Raw genomic sequence first — 25,493 nt, 5'->3', positions numbered from 1 at the left:
GTCTCCAGTGTAAAATACAATCACAAGCATATACAGCAAACACTCCAAAGAGGTCCCCTGAGCCAAAACTATTTTTTGTCAGAAATAATCTCCACAATCCTAATGACTCGTCCCTTTTAGTGCTTGAAGTACAGGAGGAAATGGTCACAGTGTCTCCAGTTGGAAAATTGCATTGGGAACCGTGAGCAGTTACTGTAGAATAACGCTTGAATTGGAAAGTTTAACTTAAAAGGAAAAGCGTAAACAAAAACACAGCGCTCTTTATCAGAACGCTCTAAACATTCATTTGCCTTCAGTACTGTTGTGCCTGGGGTGAAGTCCTTGAAGATGCTGCTGGTGACAGTGTCAATGAAATACCCTTTGGCATTAAGCTGTATTCCTAGAATTCTGATTGTTCTACTCGAAAGGAACGCGAGTTCCGCAACAGCACAATAAACCAGAGGAGCTGAAGGGAAGAACCTGCTTGTTCTGCGAGGAAGATTGCTCCCAGTTAAACAAAGAAATTTAGGGTCGCCTGCTTTTCATGGAAATCGCATACATATGGCCTTTGAAATTTGTCACTGAAGATGGTTTCGCTCTAAGGTAAAATCCACCACTTTATAGCCTTTCAGCTACAAATCTCTGGGTTTTTTTTTCTCTCTTTCTCTCTCTTGGCCTGCAGCCCAATATGAATGTATGATCACTAGCGCAATAGTTAAACATCTGAGTCTTTTTGAAGTGCCTTCGATGTTACAATGATGTGATGGTTGATTGCCTAGCAGTCAGTTCCGAAAAGAACTACCTTCTGCCCCCTAGTGGCAGAAATTAATCACGGCTGCTTCGTCATACTTAAGGCTCCCAGCCACCTCAATTTCTAGCATAAGGCTTGAATACTTAATGCTGCCTGGGACTTGTTAACTAGTTCCTTAATAATCCGTAATATGCATGTTTTCTCTTTTCCCCACGAGACATGGGAGCTTTCTATGCTCTCAGATTAATCTTGAACTCTTAATCTGGTAATCTCAATCGTAGTTTAGCTTCCTGGATGGCTGAGACTTAAACTGTCCCCTCTTGCCTTGGCCTAGTGTACATTTTAAACAGTGCACATTTACACTGCTGGATTCGGTGTCAGGGGCGCAAACCTTGCATGTCCTCCCCACTTTGCACTTCTCTGTTAAACAAAGTGTATAATACTGTAAACAGACACTGTCCCTAATGTAACCTTCTTCCTAAGAACATTCTGGTCTGAGGTGGTAGGGGATATTTACCCAGTAGTGGATGATGCTGCCAGAATTATGAACAAAATGCACTTATATTCAAAGAAAGCGTTGCCTGCTCTTGGGTATTGTGGAGACTTTATGTCTCTTCTCAGATGACATTTTGTTGTTTTTTACATCAGGCAATATAAACAATGTGCACTAATTAGCCCTTGGTGTGCCACAGCTCACATCTCTTGGTGTTAAAGTTCATCTACTAAACCACCTATGATGAAACAGGGAAAGGCTCTGTGGTGTGCTGACAAGAATCTGGTGTGACAGACACTGGCTACAGACATTTCTTTTTCCACTTGGAGGAAAGCTAAAGGAATGTTTTTGGTTTGTTTGTTTGCTTGTTTGTTTTTCATGTACTGAGCTTTTGATTATTCATCTTTTACCCAGAGGTCAAGTCCCTCTTGCAGGCAAGCATTGTAAGGAGGGTGGCAACGAGCACCCATGGTATAGGTGTCCTAGAGAGAAGATGTGTTTAGTCTCTAAAACAAGTCAATGCACTGCAGACAAGGAGACCCAGGCCTGCAGAGAGGGCATGGGACCGCTGGACCACGTGGAATGTGTCAGTTCGCCTCTGTGCCACTATTGTGTTGTTGGTGTTGGAATGTGGGGAAGGCGTGAGGTTATTGGCTAAGGAGCCATGTAGATTCCAGCTGTCAACATGTGATCAGCTCTTTGTACAAAAAGAAGTTTTCTCTGGCCTCCAATTTGATTGCTAGTGACAGCTACACATTTCCCTGGGCTCTTTCTGCTACCAGTTTGCATTTGGGTAGCCGTTGGCTCTGTTCTCTTTTCAGAATGGCCCTGTAAGCTTTAGTACCTGGCTCATGAGGGCGTGTTGACTGACATTGAAATGATGGGAACATCAGGACCAATTCCAGAAAGAACACTAGGGCTGTGGTGAAAACAAATAGCCTGTAGTCTTTAGTCTTTTTAAGAGAGAGAAAATGCTTGCTATTGTTTTATTTATTTATTTATTTAGTGTGTGTGTGTGTGTATGTATTTGCATGTGTGTGTTTGTGTGTGTTTGTGTGTATAAGTGTGTATGTTTGTGTGTATGTGCATGTGTGTGTGTTTGTGTGTGTATGTGTGTGAATATGTGTGTGTATATGTATATGTGTGAATGTGTATATAAGTGTGTGTTTGTGTGTGTATGTGTGTGTGTTTGTATGTGTTTGTGTGTGTATGTGTGTATGTTTGTGTGTGTATGTTTGTGTGTGTTTGTGTGTATGTGTGTTTCTGTATGTGTGTTTGTGTAATGTGTGTGTGTGTGTGTGTGTGTGTGTGTGTGTGTGTGTGTGTGTGTGTGCATGAATGGATGCCTGTGTGGAAGCCAGCTGTTGAGAACGTTTCTCAGTTTTGTTCATCACCTTATTTTTCTGTGACAGGGTCTTTTCACTGACCCCAGAGCTTGCTGTTCCAGCCAGGATCTTTCTATCTCTGCTCCTACAACTCTAGGGTTACAGGCCCACACTGCTACACCAGTTTTTACATAGGTACTGGGGACTCGAACTCAGATCCTCATACTTGTACACTAACCACTTTCTCCACTGACCACTGAGCCATCTCTCCCTCCCTAAGGGACTTTCTTTTTGGTTTACAAACATTTTACTTAAAAAAATGATAGTCCCCGAGGAAAAGCATGGTACACTAGATGCCCTTTCTTACCAGAAGCATGTTTACTGGGGTGTAACGATGTGATTAGAAGCCTTTCCTCTAAGCTGCTTCAGAGGATCTGAGGAGGCTCGAGGGGCTGAACAGACGCCCACTATTTCTTTTGCTGTCTTTAACAAGCACCCTTACAATCTGTTGCTGACATGGAGACTTCTGTTGAGATTCTGAAATCCACTCTATAAACTGGAAGAGGAGGAAGGGGGAGGGGAGGAGAAAAGCCTTTTCCCTGTGAGCCTACTCCAGAGCCGCTTGAATCTCTTGGGAGTTGAGAGGGCAAAAAAGAACTCATACTTGTTTGTGCGGGCAAGCTGGTCACACGTTGGAGATCCCAGGCGCCATTTTTTTTTCTGCCTTATAAAGTATGTTAGACCCGGGGAAAGGGGGCCAAACCACTCCTGTCTTTTCTGTCCACTACTGTTGGCCGTTGCCATTGAGGGGACAGTTCACAAAGTGGGCGAAGGACAGAAAGGCGGAGGGCGGTTCACGGGTCTTGGGCGAGGCACTGAGATTCACCCCATATGCAAGGAGCAGGAAGAGGTTGTCCAGGCCGCCAGGACATTCTCATTCTCACTCTCATCCTCACTGCCTTTCTCATTCTGGGACAGCAGGGTCTCAAAAAGCTTCCGGTGCCCGGGCACAGCCTTCACGCAGACAGCCTTACATACTAATACTTGATATAGATGAGGGTGGCGTGTTTGCAGTGAAGGTCCTCCATCCCATCCTTCACCGTATCCACCAGGGTGGCCTCCCTCTGATCTTTCCCATAAAGTACAGAGAAGGTGTCCAAAGATGGCATTACATTGGTACAGGGTGAGGTCTCTATCCTCAAACTCGGGGAGCTACCCATACAGATGGGGGGCTTGAGCAAGCCTTACTTCCAGGTGTCTTTGGTCACCATGTCCTCCTTCTAGCTCCCCCTTTGTCATCCAGCAGCATGTTTATGGCCTCACAGAGCCATGGAAGCAGGAAACAGACAATGGTACATGGTGCTATGGTGGCTGCGAGGACCGAGGCGTGGACTCAGTGCTGTATAGAGGATGAGGGCTCTTGGATGTGGAAGCAAGCACAGAGCCCTACCAATTATTATGATTATTTATATAACAGCAGATACAAAACATTTTTGGTATATGACAAAGATTACAGCCTTTCATTGTAGGAGCCGGAGGGGTCAAGGACATCACAAGAAAAGCCACAGAGTCAACTAAGATGGGCTCATAGGGGCTCACAGAAGACTGAATTGACAACCGAGAAGCCTGGCTGCATAAATGCTACAGTTGTGTAGCTTGGTCTTCTTGTGAGACTCCTAAGAGTGGAGCCTCAGCTATCTCTGACTCTTGTTCCTGCTTTCGGGGCCCTTTTATTCCTACAGGGCGGCTCTGTCTAAGTGCAGCCTTAATACAAGGGTAGGTACCTAGTATGACTGCAACATGATATGGCATGTTTGGTTGATATCCATAGGATGCCTGCCGTTTTCTGAAAAGAATGGAGAGAGGAGGAAGAGTGGCTAGGGGTAGGGTAGGGGGAGGGCCTGGGAGAAGAGAAGAGAAACCATAGTTGGGATGTAACATATGAGAGAAGAATAAATTAAAACAAAATTTAAATCACAGCACTTCCTTCTCATCACTCTAGGCCTCCCTAATCTGAAAGCAAGTTGATGGGCTACAATCTTGAATCAGTCAAGTTTCTCTCAGCCATCTCTTGCCTAGCCGCATGGCTCCCATGGTCATCCCTGTGGCTGGACAAAGCAAATGGGCCTGTGGAGATTTTCCTGGTTATTTTTTATACATTGTTACCTATAGGTAACATGCATATAGTTTCTAACTATATATGTATATGTTTATTCACACATAATTTCACGTTAGAATTAGTCAATGTACATTTATGATTTCCATGGGGATATTTCCTAGAAATATGTGATTAACTATACAGGCTTAGTTGAGAGAATTTTTGCCTGGGGAGTGCCAAGGCCATCTCTCTTTACTCAGAAAAAAAAAAGTCATCATTTTCTAGAAAACCCCCATTATTTTATATGAAATTTCACTGTTGTACTAGTTGCTTTTTTTATTGCAATGATCGGTGATCTGACAAAAGACCACTCAAAGGAGGACTGTTTTATTTTGGCTCACAGTTCACAGGGCAGAGTCCTTCACAGCGGGAATTCTGGGTGTAAGGGGCTGCTGGCTCAGATCTCAGCAGACCGGAGTCAGAGCAAGGAGAAGCTGGCACATAGTGCAGCTTAGATGCCCACTGTGTTTTCCGTTCTCTCTGTGAGGACTGTACCATGAAGTCTGGTAAAGGAGCATCTTCCCTTAGTTAAAAAAAAAAATCTCTGAAATAGTTTTCAATGGCACCCCAGACATGTGCCTGACTAATGCCATAGGTATTGCATGAGTCAGACAATTTCACAACCAAAGTTAGTCATCACAGCAATATGGCTCTCCCTGAGAGGAACCTTTGGGGGTATTGGTCACAAGATCCACATAAGTCACAAAAATTGGGAGATGGCCACGTTTGTCACACAACTTGACATGGTATACCTTTTGTATAGAATGTATTTACAACTTTGTGATGCTGTAAATGGTCTCTAGGTGACAATTATGTAAATTTTTATGACATCTGAGTCAATGTAAATGCTGCGTAAAAAATACTGAGATACTGTGTAGAGCAGGGAGGAAGAACAAGCAAGTGCATGTTCAGAAGATGTATTTTTTGGTCGAATTCTGGTTGGATCTGTAGATTTGGAACTTGCATACAGAGAGACAATGGCACTGGTTTTAGATGATGTAAAGAGAGGTCACATTTTAAAACCATTTACTTATTTTAAAACTGTTGACCATCACCTTTGCCCACGTCCCAGTGTTTTTCTGCTAACTGTCATGTGCTATGGACAGCACAGGGACAGACGCGCAGTGGCCAGTATGGATAATTTTGCTCTATGTGAGTGGATTGGAGGAAACTTGGTGAGGCCTCTTACCGCTTGTAAGAAAGATCAGTAAAATGGCTGCCTGAAAACGACCTACGAGCCTGGAGCAGAAAGAAAATTTGACATAAGAATTCATCTTTCATTTAAAATTTGGGTCTTCTGCTCATATGCGAGATAGCCTGCCTTCATTTGGATGCCTCTACCCATCACTCAGCATGTCTCCTGATTTCCCTATCCCTTGACCTTTGCACCCATGGCAGTGACCACTGGCCATGACTGCTTACATAGCCTGAAAAGATGGTAGAACACTCATATTGTTTCTGTCTACCTAGAAAAACATGCTTTCCTAGAACGACTAAAAACACATTTAAGCACGGTGTCTGTTGGCACTGCCTCTCACAGGTGTTCTTTGCTGGGCTCCCAACTCACGTGACTGTGTACGAACTAGTTTTTCTCAAACTTAAGGTAGAGAAAAAGCTGCTCTCTGTACTCACTGCGTGTCTTTGAGCCCTCTCCCAGATGCTGAGGTCCAGGTCTACAGACCAGCCTCTCTGGCCGGTTCTTCCAGGTAACACTCCATTTTCCCACCTACATCACCTGACACACTGTCACCATCTGCCTCAAATGCCTGATATTAGCAATGTGTCTTTCCTGCCCCTGACCTTTGAGTGGTAACTTTCTCATTCCCTTTGTACAGACCAACCATTGCTCCTCAAGCCAGGGAAGCATGAGGCTAGCGGCATGAAACTTCTTTTCCCTCTAAGTCAGCCTAGAAAAAGAGTGTGCGCCCTCACACAGAGAACAGTGTCTCCATGTACGCAGGGCACTGAAGGTGAGCTCTGCACTATGACAAACTCCGGTTAGCTTTGATCTGGGGTGTGGGGTGGGGGATGATGGAAGGAAGATCACAGAAGCAGTTGGCTCTTTTCAACAGATTGTACCAGGTGACTATAGAAGACAAAAAGATAAGGAGGGAAGAGAGGACAGGAGAGAGAGAGAGAGAGAGAGAGAGAGAGAGAGAGAGAGAGAGAGAGAATGGAGAGAGAGAATGAAAACAAGAGAATATGCATCTCTATTTGCACCATTTAGCTACAGAGGAAAAAATGCAGAAACCACCTCTCAAGTCAGGAGAATACTCCAACCAGCCAGGGTGTTATAAATTAGAGCCTGTCAGTATTACAATGTATATTAATAGTCACACCTCTTTTTAATGAGTTTGGCATTGGCAGCTGAGAGGAAATACAAGTCATCATGGCTCTGCTCATGCAAACCCCGACAAAGGAATCCGTAATAAATCTTCCTCGAACAGCACTCACCATAAATATGTATCACAGAAGGCATCTGTTTTACATTCTGCATATAAATCAGCATAGCGCTGAATAGCAATGAATCAGCTTCTCAATGCCTGATTTGATAACAAATCGACTTGGATCTTAGGAGAGAGAATTTACAGCCCTCACCCTCAAGACAGAGAGTCAATACTTAAGACGAGTGCCAAGTTAACTTTTCTTCAGCAAGCAAGTTTCCAGAATGAGAGCCTTGGTGCTTGGTTGGGGTCAGGGCAGAGGGTGAGTCTGCTTCAGAGAGAGACGATGGGGACAGAGAGAGACAGAGACAGAGAGACGGAGACACAGAGAGACACAGAACACAGGATGTCTTACTGAAGAGACGGCGTATGAAACTTGGGAGTTTTGAACCTGAGGAGAGCAGGTTATATATATATATATATTTATTTTTTCTTTTGCCTCCGAGTGTCTTTATATATCTGCTTGCCCAGCTCCCTGGGTTTCTTTCAAGTATACGTTTATAGACCCTAAGCATGACAGACACTGGCTTGGTCATATCAGTCAGGGTGAATGTGGAGTTGAAGCAGCAGACACTCAATCAGGCCGGGTGGGACCCTCACCATGTGTACTCTCTGGCCTTACCCCAGCTGGGCTTCGGTGACCACTGTGGCTGGGGAGGAAGCCAATCTCTGACCCCTTCTCTTTATAAACCGCTGATGATAAAGATGAGCAAACAGCGCGGCCCCATTCCAAGATCCCAGTGTTGCTGCGGGATCCAGCAGTAGAGGAGAGAGCAGGTGGCTCTTTATTTGCAGAGCTGTGCCTGATGGAGACATGGTCAGCCACACAGAGATCTATAGTGCTTCCAGATAATGTGGGCGGAGCGGCATCGAGCGGTCTCTTGCCACGCTAGAGCAGTCCACGCTGCCTGACTCAGGTTGGCGGAACATGGCACAGGACCCTCATGTTGAATCTAAGGCCAAAGCAGGGGGGCACCGACACTGCTAAGTCACTCTCTGGCTCTTCATCCTTCTTCCTCTCCAAGCATCCCCTCCTCCTGGGGCATGAAGCAGTCGCCCAGGACGCTGTGAAATGCAGCAACCTTTGACTAGCACCCCGTCATCTTCTAAGCTGTGACAGTTACACAGGCTCACCTGCTGCAGCCATGCCAAAGAAATGCATATCCTGCCGTTGGGGTCTCCACAGAATGGAAAATTCAGAGTTCCTCGAAGTAATGCTCTCCTCACCGTTTTAATATCTGGCTGCACAAGTATAAAAAAGCCGTCCTCCGCTGGGACTGGAGTCAGTGTTGGTGAAATCTTAGTACCTCAATGATAATTAACCAGAGGAAACACTTTGTCGCTTACTCCACTACAGTGGCCCTCCCCCATCCTAATGCTGAGACCCTTTATTAATATAGTTTCTCATGCTGTCGTGACCCCCACCATACAATTATTTTTGTTGTTATTTCACTAGTGTGATTTTTCTACTGCCGTGAATCACAGTGTAAATGTCTGTGTTTTTCCATGGTTTGGTGTGTGTGTGGGGGGGGGGCTCACTCACAGGTTGAGAGCCACCGTTCTAGCAACAGTCCATGTACAAGTGTGTGGGACAGCTGATCCTGGGCGAGTCCCTCTTCTGTAACAAAACACGCTGTAAGTCTCTATCTCAATGACGGTTCAAGCCAACAACAACAACAACAACAACAGAAATGGATTTTAAGATTCTCCCTTTTTCACAGGGGTTAAGATTTTGTCTTAGTTTAAGTTAATAACTGCTAAGGAGTGAGAGACAGCTGATCAGAAATGAATGTGTCTTTTTGTTCAAGAGACTGCAGGAAACAGTCTCATTTTCACTTTGAGGTTGTTAATAATGGCTCTGAAGCTGTCATGTATTAAGGAGTTAAGTGAGTAGCACACACGGAGGCTTGTACAGCACACAGGCCAGGGTCCTTTCCTCAAGCCTCAAGCCTTGTCTTGGGGATTGGACCCAGCTGGACCTTCTGAATGGTGAACGTGAGTGAGCTCTACTGCTGACCTATGCGCCTCAGCCTGTCTGGTTGAGGTCAGAGGTGTATCTCTTGACTTTGTGGTCCTCAGGACGGAGTAGCCCTTCCTCAGCCTTGGCTTCATTCACTGATAAAGTGTTCCTCACAATTCTACCTCTGAGATCTGCTGCTGGAATATAGACAACGATGGTGAGGGTCGGCTTTATTGGAATAATTTTTAATGATAATTGAGGGGGAGTTGCTTATTTTACTTCACTAAAAGCCAAAATGTGAAAAGAAACAAAGCACAGATAAATGGTCATAGTCACCTCCATGGAGAAATTAAGATGGTGGGGACAGTGTAGGAGGCAGAGGCAGCTTTCAGGTGTTGCCTCTGTTCTTAGTTATTTACCCTACCACTTACCGAAGACCTTGAACTACACGTGACCCCCCTACACACTCAATGTGTGCTTTTTGAAAAATTGCAGGTGGCCATTGACACTGGCGTTGGGTCTTGACATGCAAACTAAAGTGAAACTTAACGTGAAGATTGTCAAAACGTAGACCCAGACCTGGCTGGCCTACACCATCGCTGGAGCAATGCAAACTTGGTGCCCATTTTCCACCTCAGTTGTTTGAATCATTTCAAGAATAGGGTGGCATGTCTTCTCTTTGGGGGCATGGCTGTATCCAATGCTTAGTAATTCTCTTCAAGATGTTTTTGTTCAGTGAAAAGATTTTTTTTCTCCTTGGAAGTAGGATCTCATGCATTCCAAGTTTGACTTAAAATCTCTATCTAGATGAGTGTGGCCTCGAACTCGTAAATCTTTCCTACACTTCCTTTGTGCTAAGGTTAAAGGAGTATGCTTCCACAGGCAGTTTATATGGCGCTGGGAAAGAAACCCAAGGCCCCAAGCGTGAGGAGCAAGCGCTCTACCAATGGAGACACACCCACATGACCTGCTGATCTTTTCTTTCTTTCTTTTTTTTTTTTATAATCAATTAAACACACGTGGACCTAATAGTGAAAATAATCTTCTATTGATCAGTATCCAAAATGCCAAACACACACACACACACACACACACACACACACACACACACACACACAATTTAAACAGCCGAAGAACAATAAAGCTAGTAAACAAATTCAATTCTGATACTTGGAGGTATAAAATGTTCCCTTTGACTTTTCTAATGAGTCAGATTAAATGGATCCTCTACATTGTGTTGAGCTATGCCCAATCAGATTCATAAGGGCAAACAGGGGTGAGCCAGCCAGGGACATGACCTCCACTTGCCTCCATAATTAGTGTGTATTGTTGGGTGAGAGGGAAGGAGGTGACTCAATGGGAAACAGACCAGCTATTTAGAAGACTGTCACAAACACTTTCTGTTTTCAAAACTTCCCTCAGATACAAGCCATCAGAGGATATGAGGGAGATAATTTTTGAGGTTCTGGTTGTACCTCAAAACAATAAGGACCTTCTCAAGTTTTCCTCATAGCTGAAAGGTACATAGAAAACTGGTACACAATGAGACTATCAAAGAAGTACATACTCAGTAAGCAAAAACTCCCTTTGGCTTCCAGACAAATCTGGAAGGGAAATACAGGTTAAAAAAAAAAAATCAAAACTGCAACCTTAAATGTCACGGCTATGCACATCACAGGATGGGGACAAACTGGGAAGCATAGCTGGGCAGGAGGTAGTGCTGAGGAGACAGTGTACCCTGGTGAGGTTGCCCATGGTGATTGATGGAAACGCCCCAGGAAAGTAAGATGAGGTTTCTATTGGAGCTGCTAACTGGTAGCCAACATTTCTGGGGGCTAGAACCCCAGTGCTTTTGCTTGTAAGTTACACTCAAAATAATCACATTGAGGGTAAGCCACCATGGCATGAGCTGCTAAGAGAGACACAAAACAAAACAACAACAAAACCAACCAACCAATCAAACCTGCCCAGAAATTCATAGACTACCTACTACACAAAACAAAATTTTCTTTGGTTAATTTATATTTGGTTAATTTCTCAAAAGTTCCATCCTGTCCCCTCCCCCAACCCCCCTCCCCCACAAGGGGTCAGTGAATCTTATTCCTAGTTCACTTGACTTTAGATAAAGCTACTTATAAAATCCTGATTTGTTGTCTGTTGGCAGAGACCTGTTTTCTACTTCATGGAATACTTGGTGTGAAGAAAATCTTCAACCATGTTTCACAGATGCATGTCACTGTGAAGGGCAGCAGTTCGCACCAGTCCAAAAATCAACAGGAGCTCACAATGCAGACAAATGGCTTCCTGATACTTTGTTCTGGCATCTCAAAGGTAAGCAGGATGGCAGTGGGGTATTGGGGGGCTCCTTCCTCTAAGAACTACATTTCAGGAGAGTTGTGGGAAAGGGTTGCTTTCCAACTGGGACTGCAATGCGCTCAGACGTCTTCCTTTCCTTTATGTTTCCTGTTACAGCAGTAACTAGGGGGTGATCACAAAACAAGAGGATATTTATTTCCTGGTTTTAGCTGACTAATGAGCCCGGAGCCTATCCTTGTGACTTCTGTGAGCTTACTCACACTGGGATTTCTCTCAGTAGCCTGGCTCTTGCGTTCATCTTCCTCTAAAATCAGTGGGATTTAAAAGGAGGCGCAAAACAAAATCAAACGGCGGGGGTGGGGGGCAGGTTTCAGGGCACATAACAAATACTTCATCGTTTAGTAGCAAATGTTGAGTTATATGACTTCTTTACATGGTGTCTTCCAAGTCCTACGAAGTGATATCCAAGCTAGGGTAGAAAAGGAAGGGAGGAGACGACCATGAGAAGGCCAAGAAGGGCTGTTGTACACGAAAATCAGTTGCTGAACATAACGCCAGCTTCACTGTCTCAATCACAATAATAATGCTAAATGGATTATCTGAAGTGATCACACCGAGAGTCCCCTCCCTCTCAGGACCTCACAGGATATCCCGTCTCCTGCAGAAACAAAACATGGAAATGAATCAGCCGATAAAGGATTTTCTCCCATTGAAGATGTTGGTGATTTTGTCCTGGGTTGGGGAAGTTGAACGTTGAGATGGATGTTCATAATCTGTGGAGACCACAGTCTGCCTCCCTCCTAGGGGATGCAATTTTTTTGGTGCGTCTCTGTGTGTGTGTGTGTGTGTGTGTGTGTGTGTGTGTGTTAAAGAATGGCAGGCTAAAGGTAAAATGCTTTGTCTAAGTATGATAAGAAGTCACGCTGAAGTCTAACTGCAGTATTTAAGTCTTCCTAATGTGGGTAGTCAATATCGTTTGACAGATTCCCCAAATGACTGCGTTTCTTTTTCTTGGAGAAATGTGTGAATATCAATGTGGTATTGGCATCTATTTTACCTTCTCTTTGAAGGCACATGGGAGGACAATAAGTTCATAGCTGCTGCTGCTGCTGTGTGTGTGTGTGTGTGTGTGTGTGTGTGTGTGTGTGTGTGCATGTAGTGATGTCATAAATAAGGATGGTAGGGATGGTTGTATTGACAATATATTCTGAGGTCATTTCAAAATTCTTACTGCATTATTAGTCATTTGCAAAGCCCAAGTTGCTCTTAAACAATATATGTATATACACACACATATATATTTGCAGTCGAAAATGAATAAGAAAAAGGCACGCCTCATATTTCTAAGACTGACATAACCTGGAGACAAATTGTTCTAGAATTAGATTTAGGACATTTCCTCCATGCTTTTAAAGGACTTGAGCTTTGACTTTCTCCCCAAAGATAAACTTAGTATTACTCACTTTTTTTTTCATGTCGCGATCAACATCTGGGATGAAATATTTAAAAAGAGACTGTAAGAGAAATGTAAGTAATATGCATTTCAGAGAGCTTTCAAGGTTATCACTTGTCCATGTTCCTATGGCCAGTTCCTTTTATTCAAAGACAGGATGATCAGCTCTGAGTAGCTGCTGCTGTCACCAAGCTCTTGTGTAATGCCTTAGCAACAGAGCCATAGTGAAGTGTGTGTTCTTTACAGAGAGTTTGGGAAAGCTACAGGCAGTGGGTTAAAGATTTCATGGGAAAGGAGAGAGAGGAAAGGAGAGAGAATGAGAGCAGAGAGAGAGAGAGAGAGAGAGAGAGAGAGAGAGAGAGAGGGAGGGAGAGGGAGAGAGAGAGATTATAGCACCACTCTAAGCTAGCTGGATGTCCTGTCCAGGTTTCCAATGGAGGCATTCAAACAGGCCACCCAAACTGTTGACATCCTTCACTGACCCTTCCCAAACAATTGTGAACCTAATGACTTTGTTTTTGGATTTTGGAACTGAACTTTACAGGGATTGGTTCCAACCCTGGGTGGTGCTGAGAAAATTCAGCCGTACCAGAACTTGGCGTAGACCACCAGATGCGTTTCATGTGAGGGCCTTTTCCCATAATCTGACCAGCATGCTTTATGAATGTTTTGGGGAGCAAAACCTGGGTCCCAGAGGCTGAGAAAGGGTCATGCCCTGCTCAGCTAAAGGACCACACAGCCATCCTCTTTCCCCTCTGAGTATTTATAGTTCGAGAAATCACATCACCTCTTTTCCTTCGGAAGCTGCGGGAGAAAACGGGGAGAAAGCCAGAAACACAAATCGTGTCCTCCAGCTGAGAGAGCCTCCCTCTTGGAAAAGCTTGGAAATAAATAAATAACGGGGAAAATCCAAATGGGATTGCTCTTCAAACACTCAAATGATCTTATGCTAACAGTTGGGATTAAACAGCTGTCTTGTGGTGCGCGATCATAACAGATGCTGCGCGAGTGTTTCCTGCTAGCTTTGTTTTGGTTATTGCTGTTTGTGCAGTTCGTCGGACTGAATTCAGCTTAAGGGATACAGGTTTTTTATGATCCTTCTGTGAGACACAGCAGCTTCATCATCTCTCTAAGAGGAGAGGGGGCGTGTGAGAGGAAACCCGAGAGGGAGTGGACAGTGGACTCTTCTGTGTCACACTGGGAGTGATGTCATATTGATGAAATTCTAACACTCTGGTTTATGACCACTTTGCCATTAAAGTGGTCCCTAGACTTTATTTTGATTTATTTATATTTTTGTAGAGGTTTTACTCTATCCTACTATTTTAGTATAGTGTCTGCAGCTGGTGCAGAACTATGGAATGTTTATAGAGGTTTTTGTTTGTTTGTTTGTTTGTTTGACTGATGGATTCAACATTGTAATGGTCCCTCCCTAGCCTCTTGTTCTCCTGTCCCTTCAGAAACAGGAGGTGCTTTCTCGGAAATTTCACTCCATCCTAAGGGTCTGGGGAGCTGGCTTAGGGGAGAAAGTGCTTCCTGTGCAGGCCTGAGGACACCAGTTCAATAAGCAACACCAACATAAAAGACGGATATGGTGGCACTTGTTTGTAATGCCAGCACTGGGCGGGGGTGGGGTGGGGGGTGTGGTGGGGGAGGGTGGGGAGAGAGAGGGAGGGAGAGAGAGAGCGCAATGGACCTACAGAATTCTCTGACCAGGCAGTGGAGCCAAATGGTATGCTCTAGTTTCAGTAAAACACAGGGCTGTTAAAAAACAAGGTAGCAACCTGGGGAGACAGCTTAGTGGGTAAGAACATTTTCTGTGAAAGCAAGAAAAAGAGACCTCCATTCTTCCACACTCCATGGACAAGCTGGGAGTAGCTGTACGTGTGTCATCCACTGCTGGAGGAGGACAGGTTGATCCAGAAGGCGTTCATTCACCAGCCAAGCCAGCTGAAAGAGTGAGCCTTAAATTCACTGAGAGACTTTGCTTCAAAAAATAAGGTTGAAAGCTACAGAGGAGGACACTAGACATTGCCTCCTGACCTCTCAATGTGTACCCATACTTACCCATGCACACATGCACATGTGTACGGATGCGAGTGAACACACACACACACACACACACACACACACACAGAATAAGGTGGAGAGATAAAAGAATGACACTCTATGTGCGACCCACCGCATATGCACGTTCACCGCACATGTATGCATACGCTCACACTAACATAGACTAAACATACACACATACACATAGTGGACAATAAATTTCACTCCACTCTGGAAATTGAGGTCACTATTTCCACATCAGTCAAGGGATGATTAAGCATCACTGTGTTCCCAGCCCCCTTTAGAAATTCAAATGGAAGTCATTTGGGGGCTCTCTTACTTCTTCAAATAAAAATTCGGAAGAAAGTCTTCAAAAAAAAAAAACTGCCAAGGACCATTATTCTAAAACCAAACAAATAACCATCCACTAAAGATAAATGTCCCACTATTTTATTTATAAGGAAGCACCTGGAGTAGTCATAGGCAGAGATGGAAAGCAGAACAGGGGTTTTGTTTGTTTTTGTTTTTTAGGGGTTTAGGAGATATAGGATGTGGAGAGTTAGAGTTTTAATTTGCGTGGACTGTGGTAATTTGAATAAAGCTGGCCCCCATGGGTCCATAACTTTGCATGTTTAGTTGTCACTTGGTGGCACGTTGGGAGAGATAAGGAGATGTGTCGCTAGGAGTAAGATTTGATGTTTCCAGGAGACCACACATACCCAGTCTCTCTCTGTCTGCCTCTTTCTGCCTGAGAGTTGGGATGCAAAGGTCTCAGCTGTCGCTGCAGGGCCAGTCCTTCCTGCTTGCCTACAAGCTCCCTTCCCTTCTGTGATGATAATGGACTCATGCTCTAAACCTGTAAGCCAGCCACAATGAAGTGCCTTGCTTTGTAAGTGTTTTCTTGGTCATAGTTTGTCTCTTCATAGCAGCCGACATAGCATTTCAGGTTGAGTTGAGTGGTCTAGAATGGTGACACAGCATCATGACCTTAACCCCACTCAGTGTTCATATAAGTGTGGCATGACGGGTTGCTCTCATGTTAGTTTTACCGCAGTGAAAATATGTCAGCGGGACAAAGCAATGAAGGGCCACGTCTGTGACCTGAGACCTGGAAGCTTCCTTTGAACACCAGCTCTTGCCTCTTCTCTCCAGTGTGAGTCTGAGCATACCAGACGCTCCACTGTTTAACTTTTTTGGGTACCCAAAAGCTGTAGCCTGCCTACACTCCATACCTGCAGGATGAGCACATTGCTGGACCACCTCAGAGATTTGATTTACCCCTGCCTTAATGGTTAGAGTTCCTCATGATCTCAACCTATTTCTTTTCAATTTCCATACCAATGAAAACGAATATGAATATTTTTCTATAAAAAATACCTTTTAAGCATCTCCATCTTTTGAATTTCTAATCCTTTCATCTTTTGCCTCTTTTTCTAAAACAAAGGTTTTTTTAAATTATTATTATTATTATTACAAAGGCATTAGAGTTGGGCGGGTTTGCACACACCTTTAATCGCTGCACTCAGGGAGGCAGAGGCAGGTAGAGGCAGATTACTGTGAGTTCGAGGCCAGCCTGGCTACAAAGTAAGTCCAAGACAGCCAAGGCTACTGTCTCAAGACACTCTCCCACCCCTGAAAAGAAAGTAAATGTTAATGATTAACACAGCAATAGCTTTTCAGGCTGTCACGATGGAGATAAAAAATATAGCAGAGGAGATAGGCCTGAAAACAATTCAGATATCCCTAAGGGAGCAAGAGATGGGAAAAATTATGACAGAAAGAAATGAAGATATTAAAATGGTGAGGGTGAGCTTCATATATACCACCAGAAAACCTTAAAAAGAACAAACAAGCAAAAAAAAAAAGCCCTCATTGTGTGTGTCAGAGTTTTCTACAGGAAGACATCGGATTGCAAAGGGATTGAGTAGACTATAGTCTACATTATACACCAGGCATAACCAACCATGACTCTTAGCATGCAGAAGAGGCCTAGAATCCAGTAGCTGCTCAGACTATATGGCTGGATGCCTAGGTATTAGCATCTATGCTGCTAGTCTAGAGGGTTCATTGAAAGCTTCTTCTCTTGAGTCCATATCTGGATTTCGAGTTAGTGAAGGATGGCAGAGGCAGAGGCAGCAACAGGGAAGATGCACTCACCAGCAACGGCCTAAGTTGAGCAGGAAGAACAGCCCTGTTTTTCTCTCGGACATCTTAACATCTGTGCTGCCACCAGAAGATGCTGCACACTCTCCACTCTTAGTGAATCCTTTCAGGAAACACGTTCCTAGTCATCCCAAGAGGCATGTTTTTCCAGTTGATTCCTGACCTAAGCAGCTGACAACAAAGGCCAACCAACGGGTATGCTCATACATAGTTTATTGAAATGTTAGGAATCTTTTCCTTTTTTTCTCTTTTTGGCAAAGCAATCTGATTGTGTATTTAAAGCCTTTCCCTCTGTGGTTCCACTCGTAGGAATCTACCCCCAAGGAAGAAAACCAACCCCTTTTAAAAATTGCAAAACAAACAAACAAACAAACCTATGCATAAGTATGTTGGCTACAAGACTTTTCACATTTAAAAAGCAGTCGGTTGAACATGGTACAGAATATTATCCAACCATTAAAATAATAAACTAAGGCTACATCTATTGAGTAATGGAATTCCATAAAGATTTGGAGAACCCTATATAGAAGACACACATTATTTTAGGAAAAACAAATACCTCGGATATACATCTGCCCTCTATATCCACCATAGGGGATCATAGGACTATATTTATGCAAGAACATCAACACTTAATGATACGGGATGACTTATCACTCGGCAGCTCACATCGTTTATGAGAATGGAGCTGGTATGAGAGAGACTAAAGGAAGAAGAGAGATTATAAACTGTAAGGGAAAGACAACAAAAATGGTGATTATATGTGTGTGTGTGTGTGTGTGTGTGTGTGTGTGTGTGTGTGTGTGTATACTGATTTTTAAAAATACATGTGACAATAACTATAAAGAAATCTATTTTTGGAAAATGAATCTCCCTGTTTTCACTTGTGTGACAAAGTTTTTGGGATCAACAGTTTATGAGGAAGAAAAGCTGGTTTTGGCTCAGGGCTTTGGGCTTGCAGCTGCACAGTGTAATCATGGAAGGAGTGTGTGTGTGCAGTGGAGGAGGCTGCTTGCCTCACAGTGGCCAGGAAGCAAACTGAGAGTAAGTAAGCAGAAGCCCCTGTATCTCCTCCTGTGACCTGCCACAAATGACCTGTCTTATTTCACTAGATCACACCTCTTAAGGTTCCATTAATTCCAGAATGCACAGGATAGTGGCCATCCTTTAAGCCGTGGGTCTGCGGGGCACATACAAGATCTAAATGTGGTCATTCTCCAGTTTTCTTTTTATATGTAGAACCTGGGTGACCTGTCTGTTTTAGGATTATAATGATAACTCTCACATTTAAATTAATCGATACCCCCCTAACTGATACTTCTTATGGGGAGATAACATTATCCTAGAAGATATACACAGAGTACCAAATTGATAATCATTTAATTACCAAATAATTTTTATTTAGGGCCAAGACAGGGAGTACAAGTGAGGTCGTCATCAGATTAGGGCAGGTTCCTGAGCCTGGTGCAGTGACGTCACCTAAAAGAGGGACCGAAGACAGTATCGCTGGCTATGGTTTTAAGTCTCATTCCAACCCAGGTAAGCAAATCACAGCTCAGAGCTGACTTCCTGCTTGTTGGCACGGACATGAAGGCCCCTAGAAGCAGCAAAGAACGATGATACGGGGGCCAGTATCTGTTGTCTGATGACAAGGGACTCCTGATTTTATTTCTTAATTTGCATTTCTAAAATGGGGCTTCAGGGGTAGAAGTGAAGAAGCAACTGTTTTATGGATGGAGTCCTGAGTCGGTTATTTATCCATTGCTGAGCTAAAACATCACGACCAAGAGTGATCTATAGAAGAAGGCGTTTATGTTGCCTGTGAATGCAGAGGGAGCGTTTATAATGGCAGAGGAGACATAGCAGCAGGTGGCTGGAGCCAGGAGCTAAGAAACCACAAGGCGAATGCTCACAGGAAGTGGGGCCATGTTCTTAATTATCAAAGCCCACCTAAAGTGTTGTACTTCCTCTTAGTACTGCTAAATGTCCCTAAAGTTCTATAATCTCTCCCAAACAGTATTAGCAAGAGGGGACCTATGAAGGGCATTCTCGGGCAAGCCATAGTCCCTATTCCATATTTCTTGAGTTTAATTCATGTCTTTGTGGGTTGATTCCTAAGAATCAGGGGACATATATGATCCGTTTTTGGTTTACTTCAAATGTACATATGACATCTTTTTGTGTAAGAGGAAATTTGACCAGTGACAATGTTGTCAATTGCGTCAAAGAAGTGGGCATGGCTTCTCTGTTACTGTTAGCATTTTCAGCAAGAAAGTTGGAGGCGTTTTTGTGTTGTTTTTAATGTGATTTTCTTTTCTGCTCTTATCCTTATGTGTTTACATGATATTGCATTTAGTAACTTAATAATCTTGCCAACCTTTTAAACCTTTTCATTGAAACTGATTGCATTGCCATGAACTTATTTAATGAACACATCTAGGTCAGCTTTTGAACTTAATACAGTTTTTCTTTAATTTTATTTCTCATTATTTTTTCTGTTCCAATTTTCTGCCTTCTTTGTACACACCCTTTCAATTTCTAAACACTATCTACATTTGATTATTAATATCCACATCTCGTTATTTGGATGAGGGCTTCTGTAGTTCATACTTCCTTCTTCGTACTATGCTGTGGTAGTTTGAAGGACAATGATGCGCTACAGGCTCATATATTTTCATATTTCATTCCCAGTTGATGAACTGTTAGGAAAGGATCAGGAGGTATGCTTTTGTCGGGGTGGGTGTGTCCTTGTTGGAGAAAGTGTATCACTAGTACTGACTTTGAGGTACCAAAAAGGCCATGCCAGGCCCAGCAATGCTGTTCTCCCTTTCCCTCTCCCTCCCTCCCTCCCTCCCTCCCTCCCTCCCTCCCTCCCTCCCTCCCTCTCTCCTACTCTCTCTGTCTGTCTCTGTCTCTGTATGTCTGTCTGTCTGTCTGTCTGTCTATCTGTCTGTCTGTCTGTCTCTCTCTCTCCTCCCTCCCTCCCTCTCTCTCTCCTACTCTCTCTGTCTGTCTCTGTCTCTGTCTGTCTGTCTGTCTGTCTGTCTGTCTCTCTCTCTCTCTCTCTCTCTCTCTCTCTCTCTCTCTCTCTCTCTCTCTCTCTCCTGGCTATGGATCAGGATATAAAGCCTCCATTGCTCCAGCACCATGCCTGTCTGCTTCATACCATAATGATCCTTGATTATCTCTGTGAAGCTGTAAGCAACCTTCCAGCTCTCCCTCCTTTTATAGCCATGGCCTTGGCCGTGTTTTTCCCTTTACAGCAACTGAGAACAGTGACTAAGACACACAGCAACTTTTTCTTTTCTTTCTGAATGTAGTTTGTACCTTTTGGTCATCATCTATTATTGATCTAATTCTGCAACTGTGTTTTATTTACGGTATGGTTTTTCACTGTCAGATATTGTGTAAAGCTCAGTGGCTCAATAGTGCTAATTTCTTTATTGTAAAAGTTACCTAACTAGTCTTCTGACATTTTCAAAGAAACTGAAACACAACATTCCCTTTCTGGGAACACTCCTCAAGCTATGCAATGGTTTCCAGCGGCTGCAGTAACACATTTGGTGTCTTAAAACAGCATACATCTGTTTTTCCACACTTCCATAAGTCAGACGTCTACAGCAGATTGGCACCTCTGGGTTTTCAAAGGTCCTAGAATAATATTCCTCACTTTATCCAGCTTCTACAACTTGCTTATATGCCATGGCTCCTTGATGCCGACCATGATCTCCTCAGAAGAAGTTAGCTGCCCTGTTCCAGCTTTAAGTGCCATTCGACTCAGAGGGGGCAATGGCTCTTACTCTAGTCTCCTGCCTGCCTTGTGGTCTATCAGACATAGTCCCAACAGCCAAACATGTGAGACTCAGTACGCCTGTGAAGGCCTCTGCTCATAGGCACCGTATCCTTCGGGCTGTGGAGTTCACCACGTCATGTGCAGAGTCCACTATGTCTTCTGACCTGATGATACAATTGTTCTTCTCTGATTTGTAATGTTTCTACTTTTTAAAAGCTGAGTCCCTTAGTGTTCCAACCAATGTTAAGAATTTACCATTAATCAAGAAGAAAGAGAAGGCAGAATCCAAATTTTGAAAACCAGATGAAAAAAAAAATCTACCTCCCTATCACATTGTTGAAGATCCTAAGTTGTCTTGTGGGGAAAGCAGTGGTGATAATGAGAGCAAAAACGAAGTAGGAGAATCATCATATTTCATTGTATGTTTTTGCTGTCGTCACCTACAGAATTCATTGGTTTTTTTGTTTGTTTGTTTGTTTGTTTTTTTGGTTTTTTTTGTCTTTTGGCCGCTGTAAAACCAACCAACCAACCAACCAACCAACCAACCAACCAACCAACCTTCCTGTTAGTGGAAATTATTCGCAATTTTACCAATGGTTGCCAATCAACAGCAGTATTTACTTTTATCATAGTCTGTAACCCCACACAGGCAGAGTGCTACTTAGATGACATTTGAAATAGGAGTATTTTATCTTGACGCAAAGAGCAAGCACTGAGGAGGACATGGAGGTTGAACACGGTGGAAAAGAAATGCTACACAGAGGCAGCTTTAATCCTGCTACAGAGATTTGAAATATCCATCAAGAGGGTAGGGCTGTTTCAGGCTCTGTACCCTTGCAAGTTAACTTGCAAATTTTGATAACATCCATTTTCCAGTGAGTGTTTGTGTAGTTTTTATTTTTTTCTAGTGCATCTTCCCCTGGAAAAGAGAACTCACTACAATTAAACTTGCTTATGTCCATAAACTGCCCTCCCCTCCATCTGGACCTTTTCCTTAATCTTTATCAAGCTGATCCTCCTCTAGAACACATTCTAGGCAGTTGTTCCCTATCTCCCTATTATTGCCAGCTGTACATATACTTGTATGCTTCTCAAGCTCTGCAGCTCCCTTTCAACTCCTCCTACAGTTACTTTTAATTCTATTTAAAGCCTTATTTTTGAGCTTCATACTTGTCACTACCCTGATTAAATGGGAACAATATTAGTCAGTATTCTAGTACTGTGACAAAATGCCTGAGCTGATCAACTTATAAAAAAGAAAGGTTTGTTTGTATACATATTTTTTGGTGTTCAGTCTATAGTCAGCTAGCCCTTTGCTTTTGAGCCTGTGGTGAAGTAATACGTAGTGGGAGCACACGGCAGAGAGATGATCACTTCTTGCAATGTTTCTCAAATGTTCAAAAGGAGAAAACAAGAAAGGCATGGTGTCACATACTTATAATGGTAGCAGTGATGAGATAGATTCAGGAGGACCAAGACTTCATGATCATTTATGGCACCATAGTGAGTCTTAGGAAAGCCTGGGCTACATGATACCCCATAGCAAAAGGAAAAGGCGAGAAAAAGAGAATCATGGAAGGTTCTGGGGTGTCTAAAGATCCTTCAAGGCTATACTTTCAATGATCAGCCTAAGCCCAACCTCTTATAAAAGCTCCTGCATCACCTCCCGAGACCACTGAGCTCATGAGAAACCTTTAATATGTAAACCTTTCGGGGTACACTTCACTTTCAGGCTATAGGAACCAACTCTCCACTATCAGCTGTGTTTGGTCCAGCGCATCAGAATGTCTCCTTTCAGTACCACAAAATCCTGCTCATTGACATTCTTTTGGGCCCTGCTTTATTCTGTTTTTCTCCTATAAGGAAAAAAAAATGCTTAAGAAAAAAAATCATTTATTTACTACATTCCTTTTAGATTTTTGCTTAAATTACTTAGTGAAACCGAATATATCTTACATGCAAGGTAAGAACTTTTTCCAACCCTCTCTGAGGCATCTGTTTGATGAGACCTTGCCTAGAACCTTCACAGTCCTTCCTATGTTGGGCTCATCTGCCTGAACGTTGGCGCCAGACACCATGTTTTCCCCAAGTAAAGTGAGATATCATTATCATGGACTTTTATCTCTCACCAAGGGCTTCACAGGATCCCCACTTGTTTTCTGATGTCATGAGAAGCAAGGGAGGCAGCAGCTTTGCAAAGTTGATTTCAGTTGCTTGTAATTGATACAGCAGCAAAGCTTTAATCAGGGAAAAATGACCAAGAACAGGAAATCTCTGGCCTCGGGGAACACCTAATATTCTTAATGACCCAGGTAAGGGGCCGCTCCTTGAAAGATGGGTTCCCCTTAAGCCATGCTAAAGAGGAAGGCAGAATAATTATCCCTTTAATGAGATACTATATTTTTTCTTCCCAGAATTCCTATTGACCAGCACAGCAGCTTCCTGAGGATGTAGCCATGTGGCCTCACAACACTGCTAGCTCTTCTGAATTACCCAGGAAAAGTGTCACTTTTCTTTTTTCCCTTTCTGTCTCTGGCCCAAACCTGTCTTTTCTGGTACTTAGCTCCTCTTCCTGTCATGTGGCTCCTAATCTTCCATGTGATATGATTAGCTGACCTCTATGTCAGCTTAATTAAAATGGCAGGACATTTTGTTTTGTTTTGTTTTGTTTCTTCTCCTTCCTCTTTCTCATCCTCCTGAGATTAGCAGCTTGTCTGCCCTGGGGTTTTCCTTTTAAATTCTAATAAAAGTGTCCTAAATTTTTCATTTGAGTCTATCCTTAACTTCTTTTATTAAATGAGACTAAAAGTCCCGAGAAGGGAACACCTGTTCCCTAATATCATCTATAAATTACAAATTACATCCCCCAAATTCCTAGACACATATTATGTTTAAAACACCCTCGTTTCAATGACACAGACACAGAGCACAATCATAATAGTATAAAGGTAGTTCTTACTTCATTCATGCCTCTACGTGGTCTCTGTTTACAAAGACTCTGAGCGCCAGCCTCTAGAGGCCAAGTTTCCATAGTTTTGCCTGAAGACTAAGGTTGGCTTCAATTTCCACAACAGATGTTACAGTGAACTAAAGCATAAAGCAATATTTTAGGTCCCAAAAGATACACACACACACACACACACACACACACACACACACACACTCCAATTGAGAAACTACTCCTTAATATTTCATTCATAGTTCCAGCTCCAGCACTTGAGTATTCCTATAGGGAAGGACTTTCCTAGAATCCTTCAAAGATTTCCTTCCAAATGTACAGATAAATGATAACTAACCACACCTGCTCCCTTTGCATGCTCTAAGATATTTCAAAGTTAGAAATGGATATACAACCTACTAAAGTCTAGGAAAAATGTGCCCCTCTTCCCTTAGGGTTAGTAATTCCTCAAATAATGCAAGATGAGGTGAGCACACATTGTATCCCACCGAGCTGATGCTTTCCAAAAATAGAGAGTCACATTTCTAATGTCTACAATCATCTCAGTTGACTTGAGTTTCTTAGGGGGAAGTATTTGGAAATCAGTATGGAGTTAAATGTCATTCATTCATTGACAATTGCATCTGGAGAATTTGTTCCTTAGAAGGAATTTGCTGGACCCTGGTCATAGCCTGGTGCCAAAGCAGTTAGAGGCCTCTACTCTCAGGCTTACAGGTTTGGAAAGAAGATATAAAATCGACGGGGTCAAAATTGTACAGTTGAAAGTAATTAGTTCTACAAACATAGTACATAGCTCCAAACTGAGGACAGTCCTAATGACTGTCACGTGCAGATAATACTGAAATAAGGCCTGGTGTATCCATACAGTGAGATAGCAAATGGGCATACAAAGGAATGAAACTGACATGTTTATAATAATATCCTGTTAAATACATTGACTTTTAACATTTTTTTTCTATTTTGACGAATGAAAGAAGCCATTTGCAAAGGGCTGTATTTCATATAATTCCATTTGTGTGTCAAGGAAAAGGCAAACTTCAGGAGACAGAGTTTAAATTAGTGGGTTGTTTAGAGTCAGGCTGGGAATGGGAAATGGCTCAAAACTGGTATGAGAGGAGTATTTTTAAAGTGATTTGGGTTGAGGGTTCTCAATGTGGCAAGTTTGTTTAAAGCACAGAAGAGTGAATATACACTTAAAGTAGGTAAATTTATGATAACCAAATAACAACTCAGGGCATCTGCTAAAATATTATTTAAGTAATTATCCCAATAAACCCAAGGAATTATGAGTTGAAAACAAATCCCAGGAAGTGTTACTGAAGATTGGTATCTGCAGGTGTGTATTTTCTTAAAATATGGAAAGTTTTGCTAAGTCAGTAGTACTTCATGAGGGATATGAAGACTTAAGGGCAACTGTGGAAACCTCAGGGAACAGATTCTCAGAAAATAAATGGCTTCTTCCGTGGTTCGTGGATGGGAACTATTGTTCTTTCTGAGGACCCGAGAGGAAAGCCCCATGAGAGAAAGGGATTGTCTAGGGCGTTAGTGAAGGAGGTTAGTGTTAGTCCTTTGTGGAGATAACACTTTGTTTCTTATGTCAGTCTTCAAATGAGTATGGAAAGAATGGGATTGAGGAAACCAGACCACATT

General features: G+C 42.9%; 1 long non-coding RNA gene across 2 annotated transcripts; it reads left to right on the top strand.

Moving 5' to 3' along the window:
* The first annotated feature begins 399 nt into the window (after nucleotides 1-399).
* On the top strand, nucleotides 400-23,557 carry LOC311590027. 2 transcript variants are annotated; one of them, XR_014776732.1, is made up of 4 exons: nucleotides 400-582; nucleotides 11,275-11,441; nucleotides 23,018-23,196; nucleotides 23,299-23,557. It is a non-coding gene; the product is annotated as an uncharacterized lncRNA (long non-coding RNA). The 2 variants fall into 2 exon arrangements; XR_014776733.1 differs by lacking the exon at nucleotides 400-582 and having other exon boundaries at nucleotides 11,205-11,441.
* Nucleotides 23,558-25,493: the final 1,936 nt, after the last annotated feature.

This window comes from Acomys minous, assembly GCF_964271855.1.
Source record: "Acomys minous genome assembly, chromosome: 2".
Taxonomy (NCBI): Eukaryota; Metazoa; Chordata; class Mammalia; order Rodentia; family Muridae; genus Acomys; species Acomys minous.
Note: the sequence above shows the minus strand (reverse complement) of the source record. Positions and strands in the feature narration are given on the sequence as shown.